Source organism: Lonchura striata, chromosome 1 (assembly GCF_050655825.1).
Source record: "Lonchura striata isolate lonStrDom1 chromosome 1, ASM5065582v1, whole genome shotgun sequence".
NCBI lineage: Eukaryota > Metazoa > Chordata > Aves > Passeriformes > Estrildidae > Lonchura > Lonchura striata.
The window spans coordinates 47,721,841-47,745,314 of NC_140703.1; positions in this window are offsets into that span (position 1 = coordinate 47,721,841).

The window sequence follows — 23,474 nt, forward strand, 5'->3', positions numbered from 1 at the left end:
GCAAGATAGGTAGCTTTAATAGCTTCCACTAATACATAATAATATGTGAAAAATAAATTTTTAATTGCATAGAGAAAATGAGGAGTTACAGGGAATAATATCATACTCTTTTGCAAAACCTTAAGTATTTTTTCCCAAAGAGTAACATTTAAAAAAAACCAAGAAAACAACAGGAAACTTCTCCATGTTTTCCATCAGTATGATTACTGCTAAGCTAAGAGTACCCCTGCTCCTTTATGCCTCTGTGTGCAAGAGCAGAAGTGTGTGTTTTAGGAACTGTCTTTAGAACAAACACTGTGTTCTTGCTTTTATTTTTTTTTTCCTTGAATTGAGAAGTTTGATAACTTTATTTGTCAGATTGATGTCTTCCAGATCTCTCATGTCATCAGGAGAATAAGTTTTAAAAGGGTTTAACATCTCAATTTTACTCAATTTAGTCATAAACTACTTTAGGCTGAATCTCAAACAGCACAAATATAACTACATATAACTATAACCCTGTGAGCAAGAGGTTAATTAAAATATCTACATACATAAAGGTGCATATGATAGTTATGCCTTGAATATCCAGTCTCAGGACTGATGCCTGAACTAAAAAGAAAGATGCCTTTATGGTGGTTCCATGTACTTCTCATTTATTTCTTTTTTGCTGTGCTTTAATATTCACTACTGCAATGGTGGAGAGCTCAAAGGTAACTTACACACTCACAACTGTAAGAACAAAGGAGATGAATCAAAGACAGCAGCAAGATGCCTTTCAGCCTCAAATACGTCTCTTAGAACAAGTATAACCTTCAGCTCAGCCAAAAGATCTGAGCCTTCACCCAGTTTAGCTTTCTCAGATACATTTCCTTCAGCTGTTCTTGGCTTTTGTTTTTTTTACTCATAAATCCAAGCAGTAGTTTTTCCCCATTATACCACAGATGGAAATAAATGTCATTAAAGGGGATTAAAAAAAGAGAGAAAGAGAAGGATCCAGTTCTCATGGTAGATCCATATGCATTTCTATGTGTGAAATATATATAGTAAAGCTTAGTAAAGATAAGATTTCACAGACTGTCGCAAAAAAAAAGACTGGTGGGAAAAGCAAGTGTGTTTTTTTTTTTTTAAGTTGTCTCACAAAGACAAAATCTTTTCTTCCATTGAGAGATGAGAAAAAAAAAAAAAACCACAACAAAAAAAAAAAAAAAAAAAAACCAAAGAAGCAATGGTACACCTGTCTTCTACAGCCTAATTTAGCGGTAGCTAACTACAAAATGGCTTATAATTATAATTCCAAAAAATAATTAAAGCTCAAAAATTAGGTAGGAATGTGCACACCAGTAAATTTAAGAGTACTCTTAAGCTATTAATTTTATTATTTGGGAATTTTTTTATTTCAGGTTGCTTGGATGTTTAACACTATGTCTTTGAAGTAGAAAAATTATCATGAACTGTTTAAGATAAGAAAAAATTACTTGGTGATCTAGTGCTAAGATTTTTCTCTGCCTGTATTCAAACAAACAAAAAAATTACATGACATAAAACTGATCAGTAAGAGTAATTTCTACCTCACCATTAAGTTGATACAGTACTTGAACCATAAAGCTTCCACTGGTGTGGTACACTTGCACTTTTTTATTTTACTGTTGTTTTATTATTTGAGCACTATCCCATAAGACATGAAGCTCGAGAGACCCACTTTCTATCCCTGAAAACCTGACTGTCAAAAAGATTCTTAGAGGTTGCGTAAAATTAAGGAAGTAGCTCACCTTCCAATAGCCTGAATGGGTTGCTTGAGAGGAGGTTTCCCCATCTGTCAGGCTGTGTGTTTGACATTTGGCTGTAGGCAGTGGCATTAACTCTAACAATGTCTAACTGACAATGTCTTCTCACAATACCTACAATAGTAAGGTTAAAAAACTAGAGTTATGTAGCTTATAATATATTTGAAAATGCTTATTTCTCTTTTTTTTTAAAGTTGAACCAGTGCTCTTTTGAAGTGTTGAATTTTGTGATTCAACAATAATTTTGATATGGAGTAGAAATTTTCTGTGGGAAGAGTGAGGATAAAATGCTTTCTTGTGTACCTCACTTTAAATTCATGTATTAGGATATTAGATAGGATATTAGGATATTAGATAGGAGGCCTGCAATAAAGAGCTTCTAGTTTGCTTATGTGATAAGAACATGATTGAAGATTTCTCATACTTTCTGTCAATTATTTCAAATGTTGTTATTTCAATGTTACACTGTCTTGATATTTAATATTAACCATCATTGCATAAAGGACAAGGAAATTTTTATCAAGAACAACTTTAATATCAAATTTTTTAAGAAGCTATATTGGAAATGTACCTTAATCACTTTGATTTCATGTAGTCCAGCCATTAAAACTACTCAGCAATAGCAACTGTTGAAGAATTGGTTAACAAACATCAGAAGTCTGCATTGAAGAACTGATGAGCACTAGAGTCTACTGGGAAGACAAAAGAGGCATCTTCAAAAGCCCTGAGAATAGACCACCACACTACCCTGCGTTCATGGGAAAAGGTATGACTGTATGGAAATAGAGGGTAAAAAAGCAAAACTCCTGCCCAATTGTGCTTGTCTTGCTGATGACACCTTAATTTATTGAAGAAGTAATAGCCAATATGGTTTCTCCCAGCTTGCAAAATCCTGTAATACTCCCCCAGAAGTTTCTGAATCCTTCCACAAAGTAAAGCCCAAGGTATGCAATGCATACACTAAATGTCATGATGCAAAAATATGCCAGTCTGCATGTTATTATTCACACTGTGAACTGTAAAATCACATCTATTTTGTCATTAATTCACAGGACTCAGAGGAAACCTAGGACAGAATAATATGCACAGAGGAATGCACCCTGCCTTCCCAGACCAGCATGTGTGATCCCTGGCTCCTTTTCTGGTCTTTTTAATTCTCAGTTGAGCACTACTGATGTAGCCAGCATGAGTGCTGATTCAGTCTTGCCTAAATCACAGATCTCCCCTCTAATGAACTGCTGTGAAAGTTTCTTGGCACTATAACCATTATCACTGCTAAAATCATCCCATTTCCTTTTGCTGTCATAGCTTTTCTACATGCTGCCAATCTGCAAGTTCACTAATTAAAAGTGATAATTCTTACATGGCAGTTTCCTTCTCTCAAGATCCAAAAGGGAAAAAATGTATCTCCAAATGGATGTACTTACAATCCAAGTGCCTGTGTGAGTACAGCCTCAGAAATATGTTATGGGCTAGGTGAGGCAGTTAAAGGAATAAGATAAATAGAAGCAGATCAGGATGGGGTAACACCTGAAAAAAACCCCAAAAACCAATGTATAATTGGGTGCTACCCAATTTTTAACAGCCAGTCTAATTCCAGATCCAATTCTGTCACTATGCACTTGAATTTTTACTTATTTAGCCCAAATTATAGGTAATTATATCTATATCACGATACTCCAAGAAAAGATAAAGTAAGACAGTATTCAGTTAAAATCAATCATGTTTCATATGGTAATCCCAGAATTTAGTGGATACTTATTATTACATTTCATGAGGGCAGATGTTCTTTTGAGGACCTTAGGTTTGAATCAACAGTTATGCCTTTCTTTTATTTTGCCAGCAAACTAGGTAGAAATAAGTTAAGCATATAGGTATCACAGCTGAAGAATTGGTTTCTCTAAGTAGCCATTTTTCTGCCTTTGACCACACAAAAGACACATGATGTTCAGTTTAAAAGGAAAAACATTCTGTTTTCTTGATGACTTGCCATTTTTAAGAGAAATACTGATGTTTACTATCAAACAATTTCTCCAAGAATCTCTCTTTTTGCTGTCATCTTGATAGTCTCTAGTTTTCAAAGTGGGCAAATCTGTGACACTGTATTAGCCTAAACTATGTGATGTATTATTTTTATGTGGTCCACAACATAAACTTTATATTTCACAATACGCTTGGTTATGGTTTAAGCTTTCGCTATAATATCTGTTTAAAAGGAGGATCTTCTGGCTTCATGTTTTTCAATTGCTTTGGTTTTGTATGTAGGTGAGTTTTTCTTTCTGTCTCTGTTTCATTTAATTAATGTATAGCTGCAATAAGTGCAGGAAGTCATTGGTATTCAACAGAAACATTAAAGAACTCATGATCACTGAACTCCTAACATGAGTAAACCTGTAAACAAAAACATTTGTATTGCTTAAAATCTATAATTGAAAATAGAATAATTATGCAAATGAAAAATAATGTTTGCATGACCTATGTGCTATAATCACACCATTTCAAAGCAAAATGAAAATAACTTTTCCTGAGTTTGTAAATGCGTAGGAGGTGTTGATGAAAGTTGCATAAAAACATCACACTGTAGTATAGGGAATTGCTATCATTGATGGGAAAATGGAATTTGAAGAGGGCTACTGATGCTAGTCCTGTGTAGAGTCAGAATGAATTATTCAAAGAGCAGAATATACGAACAGCCTTGCCAGACCCAGCAGCAGGTCAGTCAGGTCAGATCCACAAGTTTTACAAGTGCAGAAATGTTACCACATGAAAGAGCAGTAGTACGCATACAAGCAGGTAGTATTGCATTTCAGAATATTATTTTACCTCCAAATGTGCTGTGAGTGCTTTGCAGATTTGATTATATCTGTATTTGAATCTCTCAAAGCAAATTTCTTTCATGATTTGTTTTATAGCAATTTGTAGAACTATTTAAACATTTTTTACAAAAGTCTCGAAGTAACACATTCCAGAACTGAACTATACATTGCACTACCTGTAGAGATGTTCCCTGCTGTTTCTTCTGAATAAGCAACCTGCTAGTTTTATTTGATGTCTGCTAGTTCTTATAATAGGAGCTGTAAACAATTGCTTACTCACAGCTTTTATATGCAATGCGTACAAAATCATTGTCCCAATTCCTCACCTTTGTCAGTCTTTTCACATACTGAGATGTCCAACCCATCTATTTGTTCCTTTTGCTAAAATTTTAGTGATCCCAAAGATATTATAGGTTGTAAGCATCTGCTTCAGGCTTTTTTTGAGGCACCTCAGCAACTCTGGTCTACTCTGGGTAGCTATTAACTACCCCACATTATTAACATACTCAAAGCATAGCTACTCGGGAAAGAAAGAAGACAGACACCCACACTACACCTTCATATAATAACAATATTAAGCTGTAGAAAGCAGTGTCCTGGAAAATCTGACAACTTTGTATGCACATACAGTATTCACATGAATAGCTTATAAATCCTGGGATCTTGATTTGTGAAAAGAGTGATATGAAAGAACAGCTGTTATGAACAGTTTATAATAAACCTGTATGAGATGCGAATAATGCATCAGCTGACTGTGAGGTAAAAAGCTTCTGAAGAGAGACTTGTGAAGAGTGAGTTTCCTAAGTCCAATGGCTAATAGCACAGAGCACTGATTTCTGGGAAGCAGGCTGTAGCAGTTGCCAGGGATATTCTGTGAGAGTTGAGTTCTGTTGAATGCTGCAGAACCTCTATGCCAAGAGATTTTTTTTTTCCTTCCTTACCTTCCCCAGTACTGTCTGTCAAACTGCCTAGCATCAAATTTCAGATGCATGACATATAGCAGAAACAAGATTTCAGCCCACAGCTATACAATAAAAATGAGAGAGAGATTGAAGAGCTTGATTTTGACTTAATTCACTGCCTATTTAATACAAAGCAATACACGGTGTTTGCATCACCAGAGGACATACCAATACAGTATGCTAATGAAATAGCATAGGTGGACAGTTAGAGAGAAATACATCTTAAGTTTAAAAGATAGCAATAACTATGTTTCAAAAAATCAGATTCAGAAGTCTTTGAAAGGAAATCAGTTTTAAATACCTTGTCAGATTCTACTGTAACCTGGTACCTCTGACCCCTAGACTTCCAGGTTCACAGTTCATGTTCAGCAAACATGTTGATTACTCTGTGGAAATCAATGAGATTTCTACTTATGCTAAGTAAGTGGGGATTCATCAGAGTAAAGTAGCAAAACAGGATCTCTCAAGTAGGCAAATATTTTTTCTGTTTTCAAGCTCTCACAAGAAAGGCTTTGCTGGATTAAGTCATGCCACTAGAATACTTCACTAGGGACAAAGCTGTTCAGCTTCAAAACAAACCCTGCCTCGGAGGTAGTGTCCAAAACCTGCTGCATCATTGCGTTGAAAAAAGTACTGGGTCTCCTTTGGCAGATGTACAATTAATTTTGCACACAACCTGGGGAGGGGGGGGGAAGAAGACTCAAGTGTAGGAAAGAAAAACCTGTTTTATTCTGTACTTACAGAAACATGCATGCACACACATAGATATGTACCCAGACGTATGTGTATACATTTATGTGGGCGTGTGAATGTGTTTGTGAACAAGTTGATCTACAAAAATGTACATGCAGCACTCTTAACCATGAGAAGTATATGAAGCATATATGTTAAGAAAACCACACATGCAAACACATTTATGCTAGTAGATACATACCATCTCTGCAGTCTCTGCACACATGATCATAAAAATAGAAAGAAGAAAAGAGATGTCTGCAAACATCAAAACAGGTTATTTAAGCTGGTTATTTAGGTATTTCAAGACCATCATGTTACAAACAGGCATTCTGTTCCAAGAAGCAAGGTACATCAATATCAATATTCTTCTCCTTCTAGTTAAAAAGAAAAAGTTATACTTGGAAAACCAGCTAAGTGTTTATTTTAAGTTTCTCAAGATATTGTTCTATAATCAAGACATTATCTGTTATAGTTTTCTAGCAATAGCCCTATAATTTTTTATTCTTCAATTCCCTTTTTTTTTTCTGTACAGTTGCTCTTATTGCATCCAGACACCTAATAAAAATTACCTTTATCATGCTCATTAATAGTGTTTTTAAGCTAATTATTATAGCTACAATAAATAGTCATTGCTCTGCTTGTTGCTCAGTGTAATATGATGACTCACTAATTATGAATATTCACTCATTCAGATGTACAAATTTTGGCTGGATTATCTAGTTTCAGGGCAATTTTAATACTATTTTAATGCTTTGTATTTAAATTAACATTATTGAGCAAAACTGAAGGAACTTTTGGGGACATATAGTGAATTCAGCTTAAATAAATATTTATTGGCACATTTTATCTTAATTTTCTTAGGGTTTCCCCTCCTCCAAATTTTGCACAATTTATGGGATTCCGACTGAACATAAGAATTAACAGATAGTTCTGGATGTTGAGGCATCAAAATGTAAGGTGATATAGAGACCAGAATTTTAAATGTGTTGTGAAAAGATTACTTTAATTAAGGGTCCATTTTCCATACATTTGCAGCCCCAATTATTTTCACTTAGTGAGGAAGGAAGAGATTTCCAAACAATTTAATTTATTCAAATATTTATTTTTATAGAAAGGGGTAGGTGAAGAATATCTAATTTTAAGCACAGGTTCTAAAGCTAAGACTAATTAATTTTGCAATTGCAGAAAACAGCTGTAAAGCTGGGAACACATGAAACAATTTTGTCTCCTAATTTTCTGGTTTAACTATCATAATTTTACAGATACCTGTGTATCAGCTGACATATTTAGCAGCATAATATGATAAAACAAGTAGTTGCATAAGTGTTTTGATGTATTGGCTTTGAGAACCAAATGACTACTGGGATATTTGATGCAGCATATATTCTGTTGCTGCGGTTAAAATGTGTTGAAATATGAGAAGCAACATGCCCTTTAATGAATTTCATTTAGTTTTGTCCTACATATGTATTGGAAAGTTTTATTTTCAAATGATATGATAAGTATTTCTGATGAGATGACTAGGATAGTTGAAAGAGGTCTGTGGTTTTATCTAACTCACACATTTTATTCTTCTTGTTCCAGTCTTCCAAGAAGACACAGCTTTACTTTCTAAGATTTTCCTTTTTTTAATACACTGGTATACGGATGTAAGTGTAAGGGTTAATTCACTCTTACAGTCAAGCATATAGATTATTATTGTCATGGACAAGATTATACAAATTCTGCTGGTAACTCTAAATATTTTTTAAGGTATACAGGTTATGTAGTTTTCATTCACAGTCATGTCTTCAAGAAATCCATATTTCATAATATTTTTCTTATTTTTTCCAAATTATTTTTCACATTTTTACCCGAAGCACTTTTAGGAGGAATATAGAGGTCTCCTGGGATTTATTTATTCCTGTATTTTATTTACATCCCAAATTTCACTTTGAATCTCTTTAATTGTATGGTACTTGGTGGTGCATTCATCCTGCCATGTATGTAATAAACTTTTCTTTGTCCTTTACCTCTGGACTGAACTCAGTCAACCATAAGCGTGGCAAAATGAAGCATGAAGTTCACCAACTTCGTTGTTTATTGATCACAGAATTATCACAACATAGTGGGGAAAAAAACCCAAACTCAATCAATACGTCTTAGAACATTAATTCCACTAAGACTGTTAACCTTATTTTTGCAAACTTCTTTCTTTGAAGGTTGCCTACACCATATTGCATGACCTGTATAATTAAAGGCCTTTTCCCTGAGTGGAGTTAACTTTAACCACTGCTCCTTTTCTATGTATCAAGTCTATCACTTTTTCTCTGGATGATTGTTGATTATGATGAGCCATGAAAATATGGATCCAAACATAGATGGTGTCTGTCTCTTATTAGACAGATTTCATAATCATTAATTTCCATTTAATAAAATACTTGAACTCAACATAATTATGTTCCTCCCTTTATTCTTAATTATTTGTGTCCTCAAAATATTTTTGATTTCATAGCTCACTTGAATTAGTCCACATGCAAATATTCCCATTTAAACCAATGATACACATATCATTAAATATATTTCCATCATTAGCAAGTATAAATTTTGGGGCTTTTTTCTCTAAAAACATATGCACTGTATAGCTTCTTATTTACATAATTCCTTGCTGGTTGGAGTTATTTTTGAGGGAGACATTTCCATCCTTCTTTTGAAGAAAACTGTCATTATAAATACATCAACAGACTTGAAAGATGCCTCAGTAGTGATTTTCAGTTTTTCTTAACACATTTTTAAGAGAAAGGTCTTGATTTTCTTCTGGAGAACACACAGACTCTGAGTAGTACTACTTTTCCAAAATGTCTTCTCTGAGATTCCATACGTTATGATGATGCTGTTAGAATCTGTCCTTTCTTTTCCTTTTCTTTCCTGTCTTTGCCTTGCCTTCCTCATTAACAGGATAGAGTAGATGTTCATATTTTCAACAGTGTTTTTCAATCTCACTTCCCTATTTTTCCTCAAATCAGCACAGTTATATTTACTGTTTGAGTGATGAGGTCCATTAAACACAACAGTATGTCCCATGATTAAACTAGAACTAATACCCTTTCTAATGCAGATTTTTGTATATTTAACTCACTTTTTCTCTGTATTTTTATTTCTATCCTCTACTGACTCTTCTCATTCCATCCTCCTGCTGACTACTGAGCTATTTCTAAGCAGGTTTGCTTTCTGAAGTTATGTATAAGAATTGTCTTACTTGTTTACTGAGTGGATTCCCAGGGAAACTGTAAGGAGTGTCATGAGTTTTCATCTCTCTTCTGCTCTTCATTATCACTTACACTGAGTGGAAAACTATTCCAAACTTTCCAAATCAATTCAGTGATGGCTAGAGAGCTACATTCTTCAAATTCTTCCAGGTTTTAAATTGACCATTGTCATGGAGAATTGACTAGCTGGTAGGGTTTTTTGACGGGAGGGAGAGGGAATTTTAAAAGAAGGAAGGGATTAAACCTGTGTTAATAGATCTAAAAAATGAAAACCTTTATCTCAGGAAGAATTAATTTTCCAATGTTTCTTACAGTTACACAGTGATCTAACTGCATCTTATCCCTCTGATATATCTGAGAACATATCAAATTTTAATTTGCTACCTATCTTGTGTTCTTACCTGGAGTGGGATTCACCTCACCCAGATTCAGCTGAAATCTGAAGTTGAAGACATTCTACTCTGCAAAACTAAGCACTTAAGTTCAGAAGAAAAGAGTTATCTGCTATTGGTTTCTGATCACTATAATGAAATTCAGCTTTAAGGCTTTCCTTCCTTTCTTTTCCATCTTTGGATGATGAAGTTTGACTTAAAGATGGGGGAAAAGAATTAAAAATTTTCAAGCCTTCTTGATTAAATCCACAAGATCTCTGCTAATTGTCAATGACTCAGATGTACTATACGCCTCTATAAAACATATGTCTATGTGTAACATCTGGGTTGGGAAATAAGTGGGTTGAGGGTACTGAAAGCTCATCAAAGCATATCAACAACATTATTAGCATCACTTGAATTGGATCCAGAGTTGAGATTCCTGGTGTCTTAACAGAAGCTGCAGAACTTGTGCTGCTGTTTCTGCCTTGTACCACTCCAAAGCACTTGTCTGCTGCTTCTCTTGGTAATGCCTGTCTGAGGTACGTGAAAACTGCTCTAGCCCAATGCAGAGAATGGGAGGCCATATGATACCAGAACCATCAGCTGGCAGGATTTCTTCTTTGCTCTGCGGTAGGCAGAGGTTGAACAGCATTTGACTCCTGAGGCTTTAATTTTTGCCTGAACAGCAAGTTTCTGCCTTCTCCAGGGAAAGACAGTGAGCCAAAAGGGAACAGTCTCAAATTGAAGTTCAAACTGCATGGAGGACACACATGGTTAACTAAGACAGAAAATTTGAGAAAATTTGACAGAAAATTTGTCCTGATCTAACTTCAGGACCTCCAGTTGCTGTAGACTTCCATTCTGCATTTAGAGCTGCTCACTGCTGTCAAGACTGGAGCTTTTCCTATTATGCTGACAGTCAAAACTTTGTGCATTTGAGAACTTGAAACATAAGTACATAAATATCCACTTTCAGATTTTAGATATATATTTCAGCACCTGTAAATGCGTATTACATAGGGCTTGGGGAACTATATTTTCTTTTGGCTCTGATTCATATTGGAATTGATTTAGAGGGGAAGAAAAGAATCATTCAGCCTCAGACAGTTCTTCCACAGTAGAAATAAAATATAGATGACCGTACAAAACTTCCTTATTCAAATGGTTGAAAGAGCTTAATTTTCCTGGCAAAAATCCCATTTTCAATTACATAAATGGAACCCAAATCAATTTTAATAAGTTGAAATTTAAAGACCTGATCTATCTCTGAAGTAAATGATAGTTACATCACTAGCTCAAAACCTTCATTTTAGAAACCAAAGTGTTGGAAAGAAGCTTTACATAGTACTTGTTCATTTAGAGTTTTACTTTGCTGTGCTCTCTTATGATGCTTGATCAGGGATTCTGCAACTTCATGGATCTTCTTTGCACAGAAGTACTTAGAGGATGAAAGATATTACATAATTGTTACTTCTTTCACACGAAAAGTGTATATATTTTTTTCACATGTTCATGGAGCACAGTGAGGCAGGCCTACACTTTTAAGAATGAAGATCTCAACTTTCATTTATTTTTTTAACAAGTAGAACTATGGTCTTTGAAAATAAAAATCTAAGCCACCATGAATATTAATGTTTCCTTTGATATTTAACAGGAATCTCAGAGGTAATAAATTAAATTACTATTTTGTTATAAAATTCTATGCCTTTCTGGAACATTGAACTATACATTCAAATTTATTGGAACTTGCTTTTAGAGAAAAGATTAATATATCTTGGTAGTTTATGCGTTTCTGTATGAGTGTGTGTAGAAAACTACAGGAATAGTAGACTAATTTCGCTCATGGTGACATACTTGTATCTAGTCTTAATTTCCTGAGAATGAAAGTCAGGCATACAAGCATAAAAGTCTTCGGATTACTAGTAGTTATAAAAAACAAGAGCAGCTTGTGCAAGATAATTCATAGTAAGATTTTATGTTCACAAAACACAGTTTAAGGTGTAAATTCCATGAGAAGGGCTTAGCCACAATGACAAATATGTGTGCACTGTTTGTGAACCTGGAAAAGAATTTAGAAGTAAAGATCTTAAATAAGATATTTGAACACATCATGCCTTACCAATTCATCAGATCAGCCATGTTTGTCCATCCTCCAGTTCTTTGCTAGGTGAAAAATGGTTAGTTTATAACACCTGCAAGGGAGCACACTCCTCCATACATCTTGCAAACAAATTATTGAGTTCATTAATAGCACTTCAGAACAATGGAGTATTCTGCTTTGCATGAAATGCACAAAGGTAGAAATAATAAATAAAAAGTACTGTAATTTAATGTAATTTCAGACTTCTAGTTCCCTTAGCATATTTGTCAATCTCCCATTCCTTAATTAACCATTAAGATGCAAATAAGCATTTAAGAGTTGTTTGACAAGCTATTCAACTGTCATTAATACATTTCTGTCATTATTATTAATGTATTCTTGGAGTATTTTTTACTTCAGAGTTTGTCCCCAAATGAAGCTCAGATACTCCCATACATCTGCTTCTGGGATATCTTAGAAAGCTGAGTAGAAGACTTCATTTTCTTGAGTATCTTTGTATCATCTATCTACAATATCTACAAAGGGAAGGCAGCTTTTGCAAGTTTCCGAGTGGACACATGCTCGCATTTTCCCTGACTGTGGAAATGAATGCACAAAAAAGTATGATAGTCTTAGAATAAGTGTGCATTTTCTACATAATTAACACCAGTTTAATCTGAGATATGAAAGTATTTAGACTATATCTGCTAGCATTTGCAGATCATAATGAAGTTATGCTGAAAATAAAGAATATAACCAAATTTTCCTATGGTATATTTTGGCTTTAGTAATTTGTCTTTATAACAAAGGGGGACGGGAAAGTAGATGATAAATGTCCACGGCCACTTTCCTAGATTCAGCTTATTCTTGTATTAAGATTTTGAGGTCATAATATAAAATTAAGGAACATAAATAGCATTTATGAAAAAGAACCTGTTTGTTCCTCTAAGTTTGAAATTGAAAGATCAAAGCAATACCTCAAGTAGACACTTAATACATAAAAAATGCATTACAGCACTTGTTTATTCTGAACAATTGAAATTCAACAAGGACACTCCAGGTACTGCTTTTGTTAAATTCTGTACAGTTAAACACAATTTCAATCACTGATATACAAAAGCCATATTGACCTGCAGAAAAGATTTATTTTTCAATACAGAAATGCCTTACACTGATAAGAAGACAGCTTCTACATGTTGAATTTCAGCTATGATGTAGCTCATTACATTAGCACAAAGAACTTGGGAAATATATTACTAAAGTGTATTCAGCCATGGCTACAGTTTTGATAGTGTCTACCCTGTAGAAGATCCATCATTCAAGAAAGGTCTAAAGGGACAAATTTTAATAAAATTAAATTCTTAAAATAGAGGCACACTCTTCTGCATCCTAATATTGGACGCAGAAATGCAAAGGAACACTGATCTGAGCACTCTTGAGCAATCAGTATTTTTAGTCATGCCTTTTAGATGTAACAAGCAGGCTTAAGAAAATAATATTTAATGTTTTAGAGCTCAGAAAGATGATACAGTATAGCATTTAAAGCTATTCTCTTCATTTGAAAGGTTCTGACACAAAATATATTGGGTTATGCTTCAATTAAATAGAGTTAATTTGAAAATATTAATTGAAATGTAGGGTTGATTTATAGTAAATAATAAGTGTACATAGAAGGGTGAGTAATTTAACCTTTTTTAAACATCCTAAGGTCAGGTTAATTCAGAATGCTTCCTCAGGAGAAGCTTACTTTTCTGCAGAAATGAGAAATTATGATGATTATTGACTGAGTTAGCATATTAATATATTTTTCCAATATCTAGAAAGTTTTTCAGCTTAAACCCTGCTTTTTATGACATAAAAGAAAGACTAACCTTTCATTTACAATAGCAAAATAACATTTAAGAATATATATATAAAGATATCTTATTCAGCCTTGGAATGCAACACTTTTTACCAAAGTGTTAGAAAACATATTCTGATTGCATGCACTTGTTGCCCCATTCAAACACTTAGTGAATTATAGTGCTGTAGAGAGCTTCCTTTGGTAGAGTTGTCCTGAATATACACAGACAAACTATTTCACTTAATACAGGTTGTTTTTATACTGATGGAATTCTGTATATTTTATGCAGAAAACATAGGATTCTTTTTATATTATCCTCTATATTATCTTTTGTGCAGCTGAAAAAGTGCAATATTAGATGCTAAGCAGCAATCCTTACCTCAAAGTCATTCAGTGGAAGTCTAGAGGTTGGAGAACCTTGTCTGTTTATGTGTGATACTCTGCGGTCTTGAATGCTGTTCTGCAGGAAGGAAGGAAGGTACCAATTTAAAAAGCTCTTGCAGGTAACCTTAAATCAGGTCCTTAAGTCATTGGAGTCTATTACGATAGCTTAGACAAATGCAAGGTGTAGCTAAATGTTAGTATGGAAAGAGTGAATAAAAGGCTTTTCTCGCTAATTAAAATGAAAGTTTTCTCTTCTACCTTTCTCTTTCTCTATTCCACATTCATATTTGTACATAAAGACACACTCTATCCTTTGTGAAAAGCATAAAATATGTGCAATATATTAACAACAGTTATGCTATTATTATAGAGAGGAGTTTGAAAGAAATTTATTTAAATATTTGAGATAATTCTTTTATATGATATATAAAATTGCTCTCATAAATCTTGTCAGCAGAAGGTAACACAGATGGCCAATCTGTTCATCAGGTAATATATGCTTGTGCATTTTGTTGTGGCTCTACATGCACATCTACCAAATCTGTCAAAATATCCAGTTTTGGAAATGCATCATGTTAAACTCAAATTCCTCTTTTCTTCACTTCTTTTCCCCCCACACTTTTCCTGATTTAACTTTGGTTTCTTTTCTTGGGAAGAAATGTCATGTACTATATCATGAGCTGTGATTTCCAAATTAGAATGAGTGGTCTCATCTAGGAGTTTTGTTACACATGTGCAGAAAATGTGTCTTTTCACAACCTCTTACAATGTGTTTAACATGCATTCTCTGAGAAAGAAAATGTTTGCAACCCAATCAGATTGATTTTTAACTGATCAGATTAATTGCAAGGACAGTGTTTGACTGATGTGACTCTTTCATGATAAATAACTCTTTTTAGAGGTCCCATGCATGTGTACTTCTTTTGGAGGTTACTGTTACCAAAGATGAGGGAGATATATGGTAAAGTTGGATGATATAGGAAATTGTTAAATATCTAATCCTAAAGAAAATGGGGGAAAAAAAGAGTCATCAGACTGAAATTGTCAAACTGATATTTAGTATTGTTGCAGTACTTTTTAAGCAGTATCATCATTAGAATGATGGAAACACGTAATGTAGAAAAACGTCTGTGTGTTTAAAAAAAAAGATTAGAATTTTAATGGAAATGAGTGATGGAAAAAAAGCAGGAGGACTGGATGACAAGCTTTTATGAGAATGATATTGAGGATGAAGGAAAAGACACTAAAAATATCTTTGCTGATACAGCTGTTTTAGAGAGAAGCTTAGGGTATTGAAAAGAAATCAGGTAATTTCTGGATAGTGCTAGAGAGCTGCAGGCTGTTAGAGGAAGTAAATTGGCAAATGTTTTTACAGCTATGCAAAGGGAGGAAGAAGGTTAGAATTTTAATATTAAAGGGTACTTGCTGGAATAGTTCTGCAAAAAGCCAAAAAAACCCCACAATAAACCAAAACTAAACAAAACCCCCCAAAGAACATCAGAAAAACCCGAAGTGACACATTTACATGAGTCTTGAAGAGAAGCCTATTGTTTCAGTATTAAATTATTTTCTTTCTTCAAATTAGGGTTTTTCCTTGAGAAATACACACAAATTGAGAAACATCATTCAGGTGACAAAGCACAAGGGTATTGTGCATGTACTGCACAATCCACTCACTTGATCATTTATTTTATATACAACCAGAATGTTCAGCACTTTTTACAAACTGGCCTCATGACTTGCTCCCTGATGTACATCATCTGGATCTAACACAAAATGCTAATTACCATTTTTTTATCATCTCTATTTTTTGTTGTACTGAACTATGGAGCAGACTGCATGTGTGTCATGGTCTAGAGAAGGGGTCTGTGTGGTGGATGGGGAACTGGCTGAAATTCTGCACCCAAAGGGTGGTAGTAAATAGCTGCTTTTCAAACTGGCAGCCTGTCACATATGGGGTCCCCCAGGGAATCAAATGGAGCCCCATGCTGTTTAATGTCTTCATAAATGATCTGGATGATGGGATCAAATGTGCTCTGATGATGTTTGCTGATAATACCAAACTGGGTGGGGAAGGGGACACTTCAGGAGGGAGTGGCACCCTGCAGGAAGATCTGGATAGGCTGGAAGACAGAACCAGCAAGAGCTTTATGAAATTTAACAAGGACAAGAATAAGGTCTTGTGCCTGGGGAGACATAATCCAGGAGTGTATCGCAGGCTGGCATCTACCTGTTTGTGAAACAGTTCTACAGAAATTGACCTGGGGATCCTGGGGAACTACAAGTTCAGTGTGAGAAGTTTGCTGCTGTGGCACAGAAAGCCAGCAGGATTTTGGGGTGCATCAACAAGAGCATCACCAGTAGAGATTAAAAAGCCACTTTATTATCCCCTTCTGTGCTTGTCAGGCCACACTTGGAAATAGGGTGCTGGCTTTTGATCCATGATAAAAAACCAAAATGCAAACAGGATGGAGATGATCTAGAGAAGGTCCATAAAGATGATCCAAGGATTGGGATGCTGTCAAGCAGGAAAGGCTGAGAACTGGGTTTGTTCAGTCTTGAGAAAAGAAAGCTTAGGGTAGACCTTGTCATCTTTCAGTTTTTAAAGTGTGGCTACAAAGAAGACAGAACCTCCCTTTTTACAAGGAGTCACATGGAAATGATGAGGTGTAATGGACACAAGTTACTCCTGAGGAGATTCTGATTAGACACAGCAAGAAAGTTTGCCACAATGAGTACAATCAGCCATTGAAATTACCTCCTCAGGAAAGTGGGCAGTTGGGCACTTTTAAATTCCTCAAGGTAGGACACTTTTGAAATCGAGCTGGCCAGTGTGCTGGCCCTTAATGAATATTTGATTGGCCATGCAGAGATGATTAGAAGTTTATTAACTTAAAACTTGTGAAGGGGCTTTTGCAGTGATGAGAAAGAGAGACTGGAAAACTGAAGTGATGGATCACACAGCCAACCATAGATGTACTCAGTAGCCTGTGTAATATCAGAATCTCTAATTCTCAGAATCATTCCTAAGTTTTTGAAGGAAATTGAATCTAATACCACTTTTTTTTTTTCCTTCCTTTTCTCCCTACCTCTCCTCATTGCTTCCTCTTCCTTGAAAAATAATAATCTATAGGAGCCTCAGCAAATGTAGGTTACTGAAAATTAAAAGGGAGGAAGGATACACATTCCAGCAAAAAATGTCTGAAATATTTTATAAAATCACATTTTCTATCTGGGAAGTATATTAATTTTTGTGTTATGGAATTTGGTTTCTTTTATTGCATGCATGCTTGTGTTAAATGTGCATGTGTGTGCATCCACGTTTAATGAGCAATTATGTACATTTGCCTTTACCAAGAAAGGTCTAGATTATACTTTTTTCCCCTATTCTGGTCAGAGATTTTGTTCAGAAGCTAAGTCTCCTCCTTTCAAATAAATTTTCATATTCACTCATTTACTTTGACAGCTTTTCTAATTTAGAAAGTACAAAGTAATACGTTATAGTCATATTAGGCATATATCATTATATAGAATAATGAAGATAATAAGAGGAAGAATAAGACCCAGGAGAATAACAAAAATAAGAACTTAGAACTTTTGAAAAACTAATACTTACAACAGAACACAAACCAGTTAGGCCAGTGGATAAGAAATAATAAAACATATTTTTTGCATTGCATAAAACAGGCATACACCTTATAATTCCCATCCCCAAAACTGAGGAATTATGGTGAAAAAACTTATTGAAACCATCAAGTCAGTTTGTAGCTGCATATATAAACTAGATGTTAGGATGAAAAAGCAAAGGTATGTAACACAAATTAAATTAATTATTACTTCTATGCAAGAGGTTGATTATGCCTAACACTTATTTAGAATAATATATTTAGTTCTTTCCATTCACCTTTCCACAAAAATATTATTGCTCTGAAAAAAAAAAAAAAAGAAATAGTGACAATAATATAGCTTAGCAGTCCATACAGTAGTGAAAATTGTGGATTTGTTCTCTTTAAGTGACCTAAATTGCGGCATACAGAGAAATGAAGTTTTAATATAGAGAAATATCAAACAGTTCAGACTGAAGAAATAGCAAAAAAATAAATGGAACAGTCAAAAAGAGAAAACAGGCAGAGAACAATTTACTTAGAGAAAAATATGGGTTAAGACAAAAGGTAGATCAGCGAAGAGAAAAAAAAAGGTAAGAAACAGCCATAGATTTATATTTTTTTGAGGAATATATTAAAGGACACAGAGAAGAAGTTAGAATGTAAAATTTAGATTAACCTAATATATATTTCTTTTGACATTTTATGTGTATTTTGTGTTTACTGCTTAGTATAGATTACCTAGATTGACTTGATTGTCTGCTTTTAAAATATTAGTCAGTAAGTTTTATGAGAGCCACTTGTCAAAAAAACACCAAATTCACAACAACAGACTATCATGTGTAAGTTTTATTTAGAATACCTCTTTTCTATAGAAACTGGGAAGTTTGACTGTAATGGTACCAGGGGAAAGGAGGACTGAAGGAAAATTGGGTCAGTTCAGTACTATTTTAAACCACATGGGAATTAAGAGAGTCCATAGTAACAGTGTGCATCTGAGAAAGTAAGGACATTTAAAGTATAGGCACTTAGAGTTAGGTAGGATAAATTCTACTGTAGTGACTTAGAACAATTTTTTTTCTCGGGCTGGATTTTTTCTTGGATGCAGAGGTCTGGATAATGTTTGAGTTGCACTCCGGGACCTTATGCTCTTCTTAATTTGTAATATTTTTTTTTAAATCACCAAAAGTAGCCACAAGATACTTTCGGTAGCATTCTGCCATTTCAAGACAAAGAAATTTGGGGAAAAATAAAAACTACATTGCAAACAGGAATGTCTGTTAAAGCAGGGTGAAAACAAGGGAACTGGAAAACATTAGAAATGCTGAAGTATTAACACAAGGCAAGGAAAAAATGTTATGTTTGTGAAAATCAAGGCCATTGCCATGGAAAAGAAAAGAGTTTTTAAGATTATTTACAAAAAAAAAAAAAAAAAAAAAAAGAGAAATACAGTAGCTGCAGTGTATTTGTATCAGAGATCAAACACAAATAAAGGAGCAAATGAGATTACCTGGCATTTGCAACTGCTTACAAAAAACTTCAGGGAGTGAAGTGATCAGTGCCATTCAATTAATATCTGTGCTGGCAATTCCTTCTACTGAATGCTGAAATTTCTTTCCGACACTGAACTCCAGGAGAAGAATTCTCTGCTCTTTTCTTGAACTCAAAAGCTTCAGATGTAATGAAAGTAAAATGAAGGATCTCTTTTCCTCAGGCTCTGAGAATGGCAGCATTAGAACAGTAAGTATAGTTTGTCCTGAGGCAGACCTTGTACCTTATTACATGAAGCTAAGTATTCACTTTCTAGAGTAAAATTACAGCAATTGCCTTCTTAGTTCTGAGTCTGAGCTTTGGAATCCATTAAGACAAATGGAAGTGTGGTGTAAAAAATTAAACAGAGGCTTGTGTATGCATGCAAATTTTTGTTAATCATATTTCACACAGGCTCTTATATCAGGGAAGATTCCTTTTTTATTCTGTGTAGTATAGTTAATTCCTTCTTCTAGGGTCTAATTCCTACAGGGAACATTTTCTTTGGCTCTCAACTTGTTAGTGCACAGAAAAGTGGGTGATATATATAAGAAAAATCTCTAATATGAGAATGAAGTTCCTGCATATATTGCCATTTTTATGCCTTAGCATATCTCCTTAGAGATGCAAGGATTTCTCAAAGCTCTTTATTGACAGAAAGTAAATTAGGAAATTACCTTGAAAAATAGTATTGCAAGTCATCTAAAATTGCACGGAAAACAAGTCTGTGGTCTCTGATTTCAGAAGTCACAGCAATGTATAAGGTTTTTATAATAAAAATAAAGAAAACAAATACCATACATCAATAAATTGCTCATTAGAAAAATATTATGTTATGATGGATTTCATTCCTAGCCCTCTGATTTTAAGAGATTGTGTTGATTGTTTCTTTTCTATTTTGTAACTCTTAGTTAGCTCTATAGACAGACCTACATGTCATATGATGCTTATTTCAGTAAACCATTATTATTCCCCCTTACTCTAACATTGCTTTCTACCTTTGAATTTCGGTAATATTGAATGGCCAGGATTACTTGTAGGACTTTTAAATTAAAGGTTTAAAATAGATATTTGAATATGAATGGATTCTATTCATTGGCCAAACTAAATTATTTCCTAGTGATTTATTCTTTAACTTTCTGGTAATTTAATAGAAAAGATTTTCAAAATGTGTGTATGTTAATAGGTATATATTAAAAATAATTTTGTATGTGTATGTGACAAAAAAGCAGCCTGTTCTCTGGAAAAAAAAAAATTGTTATATACATATAATCCTTGTAGTTTAGCTAACTGGTAAATGTGAACATGTGTTGCAGTTGCAGAATTTGGAGAATTCTGATGCCATCTACCCCTTTCTTCACAGCATGAAACTGGCTTATTAAGCATAATGCTATGATATCATGCTTTGTCTACTGCCTCTAAGAAGAAAGCAGGCAAATATAGAATGAATTGTACCCAGTCTTCAAAAATAACTACTTCCAGCTAGAGAAGTTACTCTCTAGAACCAATGACACAGATTTTTCTAAAGAGCACTCAGTAGCTTCTGGTTAGGCATCTAATTGGAATAGCCAAGTTTTTCTAAGACAAGTCCTTGCACACTGAAGACTTCTGTGAACGTGGCCACTGAATTTTAATTCCCTAGTTAGAGCTGCTCTTTTGAGAAAAGCTGCAGTGCTGAGAGGAAGAGAACAGAATGATTGAGGGAGAAGAAATCATGTGTACTGGAATACCGAAGTCATAAAAATCATGTCTATATAGCAGAAAAGTTTCAGTGGGATTCAGAAGTAGATTAAATTGTCCTTCAAAGAGGACATATTATTTCTGTTCATATTAGTCCTTTTGTGCTTTCTATCCTCTCAAAATGATCCTTTTCTATTCCACTGGGTTACAGATGTGAAAAATACTTAAGTACCTATACTTAAAGGTTCAGATTATAGAGATAGAATTGAATCTGATGTTCTGACCAGATTGTGTCAGTATGACATATCACTGCAATAAAACTAATTTGGCAAGGGAATGATTGGTATGTTGGTTGTGAATGGAGTCGAAATTCTGTATTAACTGGAAAAAAAGATAATATGTCTAATTTTCAAGCTTCTAAGACACTCAGTAGGGCACCATTTATCAGTTCTGACCTTTAAATATGGAAGTTTATAAGCATGTCAATGACAGCACTATCCAATAAGTAGGCTACATCCTGAAAGCCAAATTTCAAAGGGCAGCTGATGTTGGGTCATTCTTTCAACTGCTCTTCTTGTATCCCTTTCCCTCCTCTATCAGTTTTAAATAGATGTCAGACTCCTTCAGAATGACTCAACTAAATCAACCATTTCACTCACTACTCATTTTAGACAATATACTTATCACTACATAAAAAGCATACTTTGAAGAAAAAAACAACAACAAAAAAAACCAATAAACTATCAAGTGTACTAAGTTCTTTTTATGAATATAGAAAATCAGTATTGCAGTGTACTTGATAAATTTGGCAGTATTCCATCAAAGAGTTCAAATTATTGGCAACAACAGGACAAAAACAGATCACTGTCTGTGTGATACAATTATATCCACTTCATTTTTTCTATGCTTCTATAGCCTGCAGCACTGTTACCATCAGTGTTATCTGATGCTTCAGGGCGTGAACCACCCTGCCTGCTCAAACCCATTTCAGGCAATGCAACCACATAGAAGGTTTTTTGGTATCCCAGAAATGCTTCTACACACACACAAACACACACACACAAACACACACACACAAAGAAAAATTGTGACGGCATTTCTATTTCTACAGACCATTATCTCTGCTTAGAGACAAATACAAAACTGCTTGAAAGAGACAATTTTATAATTTAACTTATAAATATTTGGGGTGTTTTTTTTTTTTAAATTTTGCTTTAGACAATCAAATTAGATCCTGATTCACCTTTACTGAAGCCAAAACAAATTTCTTCTTTCTCTATACTTTTATTTAATCAACTGCTCTTTTTCTCTCTCTCAGAAAAAAATAGGACGTTCAATCACAAATTAATTCTTACATTTTTCTTGATTTGGCCTCTGATAATGTCTGCTGAACAGCATGAAATCATAAGGAAGGAGACTGAGTACTAACATTTCAATCCTCTGCAGAGGTCAATTTTATTCAAAACTAAATATATGTTTCTATAGTTTGCTTTCTGATGACTTGAAGATCTGTTTTTTTACCTTCTCCCTTAAAAATTATTTCTCTTCTTGTTAACTTAAGGCAAAGAAATACACATCCTATAGGTCCCTGGCAGTTTTCAGCAATTAGTTGAACTACATATGCTTCTGATTTATGCAAAAAGTACTGTTGAAAGCAATTAAGTTTTAAATAAAAACTTAAGCTTTGCAGATCAGGGTTTGTTTCAGATTTTTAATTTTGTATTGTTTATTGTGAAGTCCTGAACTCACAGATCTTATAAAAGCTAAGAGAATATAACAGCAAAAAAGAAAATTATTAAGAGTATTGATTATTCTTCTAAATTAACATGACCACATTATTTTTGTGATTATTTTATTCTTTTTATTCTTCATGTGTTTAGCTTTTTGGGTGGGTTTTTTTGTTGTTTTAGTTTTGTTTATTTTTTTTCACAGTGCAGAAAAAAAGATGTAAATAAAATACTTATTTGAAAAGACCTCAGACTGTATATTTTTTCACCAAGTGACCTGATATTCTGTGGTGCATGCTAATAACTGAGCAACACATTGTGACCCTTTTAGTACATGTAATCATGGGTTCATTTTCCTTCCTGTATCAGGCATGAGAAAAACCCAAAAGCCCAGGCAGTGCATCCTACCATGTAGGCCTATCCTCTGCTTACTAAGGTCAGTGCAAAGGCAATAATTGTGAAACTTAGACAAGGTCTTGGTGTGTGAGCTTTGCACTGGTACCTCAATGTTTAAATTCAAATATTAGCAAATACCATGTTACTGAGTTTTGTTTGCAAATATGTAAAGTAAAAATAGAGGGTCTTTTCTTTAGCTACCTGCATATGTATGTTAACTAATTATTCTTTAGTTTCTTACACCCAGCAGCAGGACTCTGAAATCTAGATATGTCCTTTATGTTTGTGGTACTGTTTTCAAGTCTGCTTCAGGTCTATCCATTTAATA